The sequence below is a fragment of the Cibotium barometz genome, chromosome 29 (genome assembly GCF_041138505.1).
Source record: "Cibotium barometz isolate CiBa-2024 chromosome 29, ASM4113850v1, whole genome shotgun sequence".
Classification (NCBI taxonomy): Eukaryota; Viridiplantae; Streptophyta; class Polypodiopsida; order Cyatheales; family Cibotiaceae; genus Cibotium; species Cibotium barometz.
Window position 1 is genome coordinate 26,624,351 of NC_141074.1, and position 11,014 is coordinate 26,635,364.

The window sequence follows — 11,014 nt, forward strand, 5'->3', positions numbered from 1 at the left end:
TAAAACATCAAAAAACTAGAAACACTTAGATACATCACTATCTCATGATTATTAACACATATGTGTAACTTAACATCAACTTTAACACATTATTTTTAACCAACAGTGATGCACATACTATTATTATTAACCAACAATAAAATATATCTTACTATTAACTTTATTATTTACAAATAGTAATGCACATAACCAACAGGAAAACATAACTTATAGAGCTTAATTGAACATAACCAACATCAAAACACTACTAACCTCCATTTTTGTTCTCTCTTGCTTCTTTGTGTTGGCTTTGTGTTGTCTCTTTGTTGCTTCTTTCCTTAATAGCAAGATTAATGAAGAGGGGAATGGTTTGTTGACACCAAAAAATCAAATCACTCTTCATTCTCTAGCTTTGTAGAGTGAACTGTAGAGTGAATAAGTGCAAAAGAACAGGAGGGAAATATAAACTGTTTGGAGATGGAGGGAAATACAAAATATTTGGAGATGCAATTTTGAAAGTAGAAGAAGAAATGAGCTATGAAAAGAAGAAATGACCTAAAGAGAAGAAAAAGCTCTATCACAAAAAAAGGAGAATTCGTAATGCACTATTCTCTAAAATAACAAATCTAAACACATTCTTAAAATCTTAAAAAATGTCTATTGTCTTCAAATCTCTATTAAAAAACATAAAAAATGCACCAGAATGTAGATAAAGCACGGATCTACGTACTTGTAAAAAGAAATTATGAAATATAAAGTACAAATCAAGATATTCCATTTTTAGGATAAAATTCTTTTAGAATCACGAAATGATTGTTTCTTCAGTTATAAATGAATGTGGGCATTTAAGAATGTCATATATTCAGTTAAAAATGAATCTGGGCATTTAAGAATGTCATATCTTTTGAGATATTTGAAACCAGCTCAAATAAAAAAATAGTTTTTGAGATATTCGAGTTTTGAGTAGGTTTGGTACAGTTCTTGGACAGTCAATAAAATAATATAAGTGAATCTATTATAAAACTAATATTTTGAGATGTACAAGATTCAAAAAGAGAAGAGAGAGGAGCAATATTATAACATTATTTTTGCACTTTTCCTTGATCCATAGAAGAGAGAGAAAGCACTTAGAGGGTTAGTTTGTGAGTCCAAATTTATCCTAATGGCTAAAATGGTCCATGATTGGTCCAAAAACCATGTCTACCTACAATTTGATGACTCAATCCTTAGAGTAGACCTAGTGATTGGTCACGTACATCCAATCGGTAGTGTTGGACTATGCGACCATAGATCTGATACTACCATCCATTCAACCTCTTTGCAACATCAGAGATAAGAAACTGATGTAGGGAAGGACCCACCATGCAAAGATGCTAAAAAATAACCTATTGAGCCTAAAGATGATATAAATGGGATACATATGAGGGCTATAATCATAGCTAGGGAGCTAGAGGATCTACATGTTTTACACCTGATGGTGAGGAGCTCGCTAAGGTCATGCCAGTACGAATGATTTGTGCTTCACCTTCTGATACCGAGGGGATTGGCTATAGTGAACTTGAGTTCACATGGGATGACTCAAGATTAAGTACCAATAGTGGTGAAGGGGTCTAAAATACAGACTAAAAGTGAAACCAACTCATCAATAAATACAAGAAAAATAGAGCCCACAACATCCAAAGAAACTGCAAGGAGCAGCTTCGAATCTGATACGGATTCCAAATTTTAGGAAGGGGGCAAAGTTTGTCATCAAGATTGCAAGGAGCATTTCCGAAGATGGCAGGATGTAAACGCTATCCAATGAATTATCATAAAAGGCTACAAGAAAGAACAACTACTGCCCAATGGCTCCAGTACATCGGTGCATTTGGCTTATTTCAAAAGTTTATAGATGATTGGGGAGAGGAGTTAGAAAAGGTCAAGTATTGTAGACCACCTCCTATTGATATGGCTAAGGTGGAAGTCTCTAATTGTAATGAAGCAACAACTTTATATTAGGTTTAGAACCTTGGTCATGGGCTCAAGTATAAAAGGGGAGGCTCATGGACTACTATTATACCTTTTGACTCTTGGAGCCTCATGGCTTTCATCCTTGGCCTATGGAAGGCTATTTCCATCCTTTGGTCATCATGACTCTTGGAGCCTCATGTGTTTCAACCTTGGCTTATGGAAGGCTATTTCCATCCTTTGGTGAAAGGCTAAATCACTTAGGCATTATGCATGATTTCTTGATAATTGCATGATAATCAACGTAATGATTTGTCCCAAATCTTTGCTTCATTTCAGTTGACATACATATAGCCCAGAAATCACCCCAAGAATTACTCCCCAACAAACTATCCTACCTACTCCATGCGTTATGGGCATTGACCAATTTCGGGCTTTCATTGCACAAGCCACCCTCGAGCAAGCAGCCATGGTGTAACATACCTCCGAGATTAACTAAGTTATGATTAAAGATAATCTTAAGTTTTGGATGCTACAGATTTTAGTAATGAATTCCAGCAGAGCAAGCAAAAATTCTAAGTGTTAAAATTAAGTAAAAGTTTAATATTGATTTTTCAATTAGTTAGTATGCGCAAAGGAAGCCTTTAATTGTGTAGATGGACATGAAAATTGAAATTTGACAAAAAAGTAAAACGTTACCTAATTTTTGGAGGTGACTTTCACATTATTTTGGCAATTTCACCCACGATGGGTTGTAGACCACATGTGTTCTCGTAATTTTAAGTATCCACACGACTAGTATCTGATAACTCTGTGCAGAGTTATACTTGTTGCATATTGCAGCCCTCATAGCATATCTAAGAGGCTTGCCAAATCTACAAGTAGCTCTTCCGGAGAGTAGACATGGATTTCGAATCAATCAAGACATTAGCAAATATATTGGGGAAGTACACAAACACTCTTTCTATTATTTTGCTTTAAATTCTTTTGAGATTAAATAAATAAATCAATAAGTGCATATATGAGAGAATCTAAGTCGATATAGGGCGCGCTTAATGATGAGTAATTCTTGACTTTATTAATTATACAAAATCTATTTAGTCTATGTAACTCATAGAATAAACACTTTTGGACATAAAGAATTGGAAGATATAATATTTAACTAGTTTATGACTAGATTCTCGATAAAACCTTCATTAGGGGGAAAATTTTGCAAAAAGTTTATATTTCCCTACATTTAGAATCAAATTTTGATGTAAACATGAAAGTTTTAGACGGCAAGAAACTCTACAAGAGTGGATGAGACTCTAGAAAGCCAAATTCCTATTATTTTTAAGTTATTCGAGTGCAAAGTGGGGCACTTAGCTATTTTTAATAGTTTTGTGCAGCAGTTTTGTGCTGAAAATACAACTTTGGCTGTTTTGAATGCTCTCAAAGAGACCTTAGAACTCATTTTTAGAGAACCATCACTGAGACATGCTTTATAGAGCATTAGAAGTCCTAATACTTTATAGTTTTGGCCTTTCTCTAATTCTACATAGATTGGAAGATATTACTCTCCCAAAGAGACCAGTTGTTAGGCTTTGCCTTAGAAATTGCTATTAAGATTGACTACCTTGTCTATATAGACCGGATGGACTAATGCATAAGCATAGTTAAGACTTAGTTAAAGATGACCTCGCTCATTAGAACATGATAATTGATTATGTTAAAAACAAGGACTCCCATGTGACTTTAAAGATAAAGAGAAGTTAAAGACTGTTTAAATTAAAAGCTTATTTTATACTTGAAATTGATTGTGATTGATTTGAATATGCATGCCTTGAAAGATTATGGACTAGAGATGAGTGTGAGATGATATGTATGAGTTATGATTTCTTTGTTTTGAGATGAATGATTGATATGCATGCATATGACTGATTGATATGCATGTGTGTGATGAGACTCGGGCCGACCGTCCTTAGACAAGGAACGCCAGACAGAGAACAAGATTTATGCCCTCTCGGAGCCATGTGGTAGAACCTAGAGAGGATGAGATTCAGAGAGGCATACTTGGGATAGCCGCGATGTCCAGTGTGGAGGTTGGGTGGACGGGCATCGGAGAAAGCCCTAGATTGGCTAGATTTTGGTCATTATGACTAACCATGTTGTCGAGCATAGTGATGATGATAGAATCTTGAGATAGACACATACATTGTGATTGATTGAGATGCGATTTATATCATGTGGATGTTTGTTTGAGATTACATGATTCTTTGCTTATGTGATACGAACCTTAGATATGGCATGCATGCTTGTTTGCTATTTTAGAAGGTTGATTTGATTGTATTGATATGTAGAAATAGCAAGATTAAGTGAGTTTAATGTTTTCTTAGATTAAGTTGTACGATCAAGATATGGTTAGATTAAGTTGTACGATTAAGATATGGTTAGATTAAGTTATACGATTAAGATATGGTTAGATTCACGACTGTCACAAATGGCTAGAGCCTATTTTACCCATGGTGAGCTAGTTGCATGCCCATCATCAACCACCACCATGGTCACACTTACACCCATACCATCCCCTACTTAAACCCCCCCACACTCAGGCCGTTCCTCCAACCGCAGTTGCGGTACATGTCGTAGGGGTAGTGGTGTTTGTTGTGGGATGTGGTAGTGCCACGGATGCATTTACCCCTCCACGAGAGCGTCTAAGACACCCACAACAACACAAAGCAACTATAGACGTGCTTGATAGACGTGCAAAATAGCGGGCGCGTCTATAGGCGTTGCTTGAATAGAGAAATTACGGGCACGTCTAATAGCGCGTCTAATAGCACGTGTCTTTGCGCGTGTATTGACGCGTCTATTAGCGCATCTACACTGAGAATCTAACACTGCGTCTAACAGCGCATCTATTTACGCGTGTATTAGCGCGTCTATTAGTGCATCTACACTGAGAATTAGACGCGTATTTAGACGCAAAATAGAGAATACAAAAAGTGAGATTTTGGTGTAGCCTGGTAAATGTACATCACTGCTTTCCAAAAATTGCCCATGATTACCAAAGCACATATTTTTAACAAAAACATCAATGCTTTTTTGCAAACCCACATATACAAAAATTAAGTGAGGTGAGGAGAATGAGACAATATGTAAAATAGTTTTGCCAATATCAATGATGGGCTACGGTTCTCAATCTCATCCTCAATGAGATCAACCCTTGCCAAACTATCTACTTCAAAATTCAAACAAGTGTTTAGATCTACAAATACATTCAACCCACTACTACTTGTGCTACTCATGTGCTCATCGAAATCAGCATCACCAATGGTAGGCTCGTCCTCACGGGTAATGGCCTCAATATCTGTATCTCCTATCTCATGATCATCCTCCTCTCTCGTATCACGGTCATCATCACCTCCATGGCCATGATCATCCTCCATACGCTCCATATTCGTAAATGTACTATACATCACTTTGGAACGTGGCATAATAGGTATGACATGCCACCATCTATTATTATCCACCATTGGTTGATAGACAACCTAATTCAAACACAAATACAATCATGTTATTTTCCTTGCATCGAAGGTATCAAATATTTAAAAGTGAGTATTTTTATATGTGTGTACAGTACCTGTTCACATTGTTGCGGTAGTACTAGTGTGTCCTTCTTACTTTGTCAAAACTTTGTGGAGTCAATAGTTACAAAGCCACTTGCATGGCGTTTGATTGTTGCATTAGGGCCTCTTTGCACCACTTTCTTAAACCACTTTACATCCAAAACATACACAAAGAAGTGTCGAAAGTCAAGCTTAATAATATCTTGGATTATGCCACAATAATCATCCATGGCTCCATTGGATCCCTCAAAGCTAGCAATGATGCCACAATCTTGTGTGTTTCTCTTATCATCAATCCATTGTGTTCGAAAATGCTTGCCCTGACACCATATAGCATTGAACATAGTGCACTACACCAAGATAAAATCAATTAAATAAGCAATCTAAATTATTGAAAGCTCCTAACTTATGCATAACATTCTATATACCGACCTTGCTCATGCATCCCCTAGCATACTCCCATTCTTCCATTGTGATATGCATCCCCTCATCTTTCTCTGCTTTCTCCATTTTGTCAAGTAGCCAATCCACATGAATATCCTTTGGAAGTGCTCTTAGATAGTGAGGGTATGGCACACGAGATCCGTGGTGTGTACGAAAGAGGGCCCTTTCTTCTTGTCTTCTTGCCTTTGCATCCTCGTATCTTGTCACCCATCTTTTCATCACATCACTATTAAGCACGCAATAGAGGTTGATATTATTAAGCAACTCCATGTCTATTACTTTGTTGCGTCCTTTCCCTTGAGGTCATCCTTAGGTCTTCATCATCTCTCCATAGTCGTGGGAGAGAGCTATCCACATCAACAAGAAACTCAGAAATATATACAAGTGACTCTTGTACCAACCAACCCTCGGCCATGCTACCTTTGGGTCTTGCATTTTTTCTCACGAAACCCTTCAAGGTCTTCATGAAGCGCTCGAGGAAGAACAACCATCGTGCATGTATAGTACCGCATATAGCAATCTCATCCACCAAATGCACTATGAGATGTAGCTAGCTTGTGAGAATAGAACGTGGAAATGTCTCCTCTACTAAACAAACCACCTCCACTGACATAACTCGAGCATTCTCAAGCGTGGTGGGATATATTTTCTTTGAGTTCACATACCTAGAAATGAAAAAGTACACCATATTAGCAATATGAACACCTTGCATGGAGCATTGATATGCATCACATTTTGTATCATGTAAAGTACCTCACAAGCTTGCCCATCTTATAAATACAATCTTTCACGTCCTTCGATGCACTACGAGAAATGCTAGTAGGTAGTATGAACTGAGAACACACGAGGAATGGTTGATTAGTTGCTTCTAATTCACTCACAAATTTGAAAGGAAAAAGATATTATGCACATAAAATACTTACTTGGAGCATCTTGTGCCAATCATGAGATTTCAAGCCATATAATTGCTCTACACCTCTTTTCTTGCTCTTTGTAAAGGCCCCCTTCAAACACCTCATGCATCCACAGTGGGAGTACAAATTGTAGTAATAGCACGCTTCACTGTCACCATCTCTAGCTTTGATAACCTCCACGGTGCACGAGGTAAAAAAACACGCCCATTTGGTCTCTCTTATGGCCAAGCTTCACGCATCCTCCCTGTGGTACGTAGATCCTCCCTTATGCCTACGGAATCTCGTGTCCCATTCAAATGTTCCCAAATGGTAGATGCCACATTCTTGAAGATACGCATGGGATCAAGCAGTTGATTGATCTTGAGGTGGGACCAATATGGTAAATGATAAAAGATGGAGTATCTAAACAAAAGCTGGTGTTAGCGGCGGGCAATCTTTATTTCTAGCCAATATAGCACACAATAGTTACAAACCCTTACCGGCTCATGCCAAGTGGTGGAGGAGTCATGGAACCGTCCCAAATTCTCATCCAATCTCCCGCAGTGAGTGATTGTGGGAGGACTTCATTCCAAGGGGCAACATATCTAGGATGATCAGGTGGGAGAAATCGATGGTGATTCTCATAGATGACCTTATTCAATGTGTCTGTCCCATGAGGCAACAATCAAAGGACCACAAATAGGACATGCATGGTAACCCGATGTAGTGAGACCTGAACAATAGATTCAATTAAGAGTTGAAGGTGGGTTTAGGGTGCCACATCCTTTGCCTACTCATAATTAGAAGTGCAATGCTTACCTGAACACTCGCCATAGCCTGGGAAGTCATGCATCGTCCACATCAAGATTGCTTTGCAGTTGAAGTCTCGTGATGACGAGGGAGGCCTGCTCACATCATGCACCTCGATACCTCTCCGAAGTATCTCTAGCTCGTCAATCAGAGGCTCCAAATAAACATCAGGATTTTTGACTTTATGTTTCCCTAGAATTAGAAGGGATAACATAACATGTCCTTTCTTAATCGCCATAGAGGGTGGAAGATTATAATTCACTAATATCACTGGCCATACACTATAAGAGGTGCTTTTGAGACCAAATGGGTTCACACCGTCCATACCCAATCCAAGTCTCAAGCTCCTAGGTTCTTCCTTGAAGCTTGGCCATGTGTCTTCAATATGTTTCCACGCAAGAGTGTCTGCGGGAGTTCTCCACTTGCCATCGGTTGATCGATGGGAGGAATGCCATGACATGAGCTGTGCAATGGATTTGCACTTGAACATATGTTGGATGCGAGGGATTATGGGAAAATGTCACAAAACCTTATGAGGCACATCCAAAGTTTTGAGATCTGCTCTATATCTTGCCTCTCCACAAGTAGGACACTCTCTTGCATTCTTATGTAGCCCACGAAACAAAACGCAATCGTTGACGCAATCGTTGACGCATGCATGGATGCGCTTGTAATCTAATCCTCCAAGAGAGGTCACATGTTGCCTTGCCATATCTCTTGAGGTCGGTAATTTATTCTCCCTTAGAAGCATTTTACACAATAGCCTGCACGTGAAGACCATAAATGAGGAAAAGCATTCGAGTAATTGACCCACTAGCATAATTCACCATGTTAGCAAAAGACTTTAAAGCTTACTTGAGTAATGCATTCAAACTTGCATTGCTCCATCCATAGATGGTTTGCAAGTTTAGTAACTTAAGGGAGGCACGTAGAACAGAGAATGTGCACCCCTCAAACAGTGGAGTCGATGCTACGGTAAAAAGATCATCCTGCTTCATGCTATCATCCCTCCCTTTCGGATTGATGGACATATAAATCCTGCACCATATCATCAAACACCTCCTACTCCGCTTCATGAGGTAATGGCGGAGGGCTACTATCACCATCACTTCATGCATCCGTAAGATCCCACCTCATATCGCCGATGCTTTGCCTCCTCACGACGAGCATCCTGTAGTATCAAATTAAAACGGGATCATAACTCAAACATATGAACACCCATAGGTATCTCAATCAACCTTAACTCTTGAACACTTACCATGTTTACGGTCGCATCCCATTCTCCATACTTTGAGATGTGATTGAGTGTAATCCTGTGTGCACGATACATGTTTCCTCGACATCGATCACACATACATTTGATTTTTTGCTCCAACCACATTTCGCGATGGTGGATACGGAGGGATTCATCCTCACTGGAGCTACTTGTTGAAGATGAAGACATCCTACAAATAAACAACCCAAAAAATTACTCTTGTATCAAATATTTAATCTAAAAACTCTGTGGCAGGACTCTATGCTACGAGCTCTTGGGAGGTTGCCACATGGAAACCTTCACTTAAGATATATAAGGTTTCATGAAAATCAGACAAAAAAATAAAATATTTATTTCTCATATTATGATGGATAAAGAAAAAAAGTTTCAATAAGCATTAACAAAAAACATGATTTCAAACTATTAGCCAAAGAAAAGGACTACATGATCTACACTTGGATATATACATAGCTTTATCTCCAAAATGCATCTTCAATATTCTTAAGAAGGTAAGATAGATTAACAAAAAAGTATAGACACATTTACTTTCTAAGTTTAGTCACCTTGAAAATACGATGGCTCTTCAAAACATTCCACACATACATAGCTTCATCTATAAAATATATCTTTATAACTCTTATGGAGTTAACATAGAGTACCAAAAAAGTATAACCACATTTAGTTTCTTGGTAGGCATGACCTTGGGATTACGATGGTGCTTTAAGTCATCCCATAAAAGATAGATCTAGAATCTCAATCCAACTCTATCAAGTTTTTAGAGCCATTGTAAGAGAGAGACATAAACATATTCAATACTTCCAAGTTTAACAAATTTTGATCTTCATATTTGATTCAATTCATCTTTGAAAAAACCCTCTCGTAATCCACCATGCTTGCAACAATGACTAGGCATGCATGCCAAAGCTTCTTCATTTCACCATAGGTTTGATCTGACTCCTCATCATGACCACAAAACTTTCATGCTACATGAATACTCATCCTTGGACATGCTCACTTTAATCTAATCATAAAATCTTTGTATTGTATGCTCACTTCAATCTAATCATAAAGTCTTTGTATTGCATCTCACATGCTAAATTTGCAAACTTTTCCATCAAAACATACATCCATATCTTACCCATGGCAAAGTAAGATTTGTGATCCTATGGATAGTCCTTTGGACTAAAGACTTTTGCTACCTCAAAGAGCTTAAAATATGAAAAATGAATAACTTAGGCATGAGATAACTCTACCAACTAGTGGCCTACCCCTGGCACTGTTTCCTAAGCCTATTTTCCCCAGTGGTTGGATTGTTAATTTCCTCATTCCCACCATGAATGATTGATTCCATTGGAGGAAGCTTGTTTGAATTTTTCCCCAAGGCATGCAACAACCATAAGCCGAACATACTTGGAAGCTTGTTTGTCCCTCAGTGAATGGGGTGGACCATTAGAGATGTATGGCAATGCTGTGTGTTTTACTGAAGAGGGTGTAAAACTAGCTATCAATGAGTTAGAGGCGGCCATCCGTGGTTTTCAAAACGATGTGTAAACAAATTTATAGACCACGAGGTGCCCACTAGAGGGCATTGCACTTACACCGTGTGAACGCCCTCTATGTCTTCAGAACACGGTTGCAAAACTTGCAAGTTGCAATACCAAGTCAAATGTACTATGTAACTTCCATTTCAACTAGCCTTGGCTACTAGGAAGATTACAAGGACCCAAAAATGTAATGTTAATAACAAGGTTGATTTTATATTTATTAATATAAGTTATTTCCAAAAAATATGTCACAAAACCACTATTCGATATAAAGGAATTTTTTTTTGCCTTTTCTTTTAGAAGGCTAATTTTTAACTTTAACCTTTTATTAAGGGTTAAATTTTTTTCCAATTGTCTTGAAGGCTAAATGCCTCTTAGAAGGGTGCTGCAACTTGCAAAAATAAACCCTATTGTGGGCCCCAAGGGAGACTAGCTGGTGGGACTTGAGAGTGAAACCCGCAAGTGCACTTTACAATTGCATCACTTTCCCATGCAACAATTTGGTAAGGTGAAATCACCACTAAATCGAGAAGG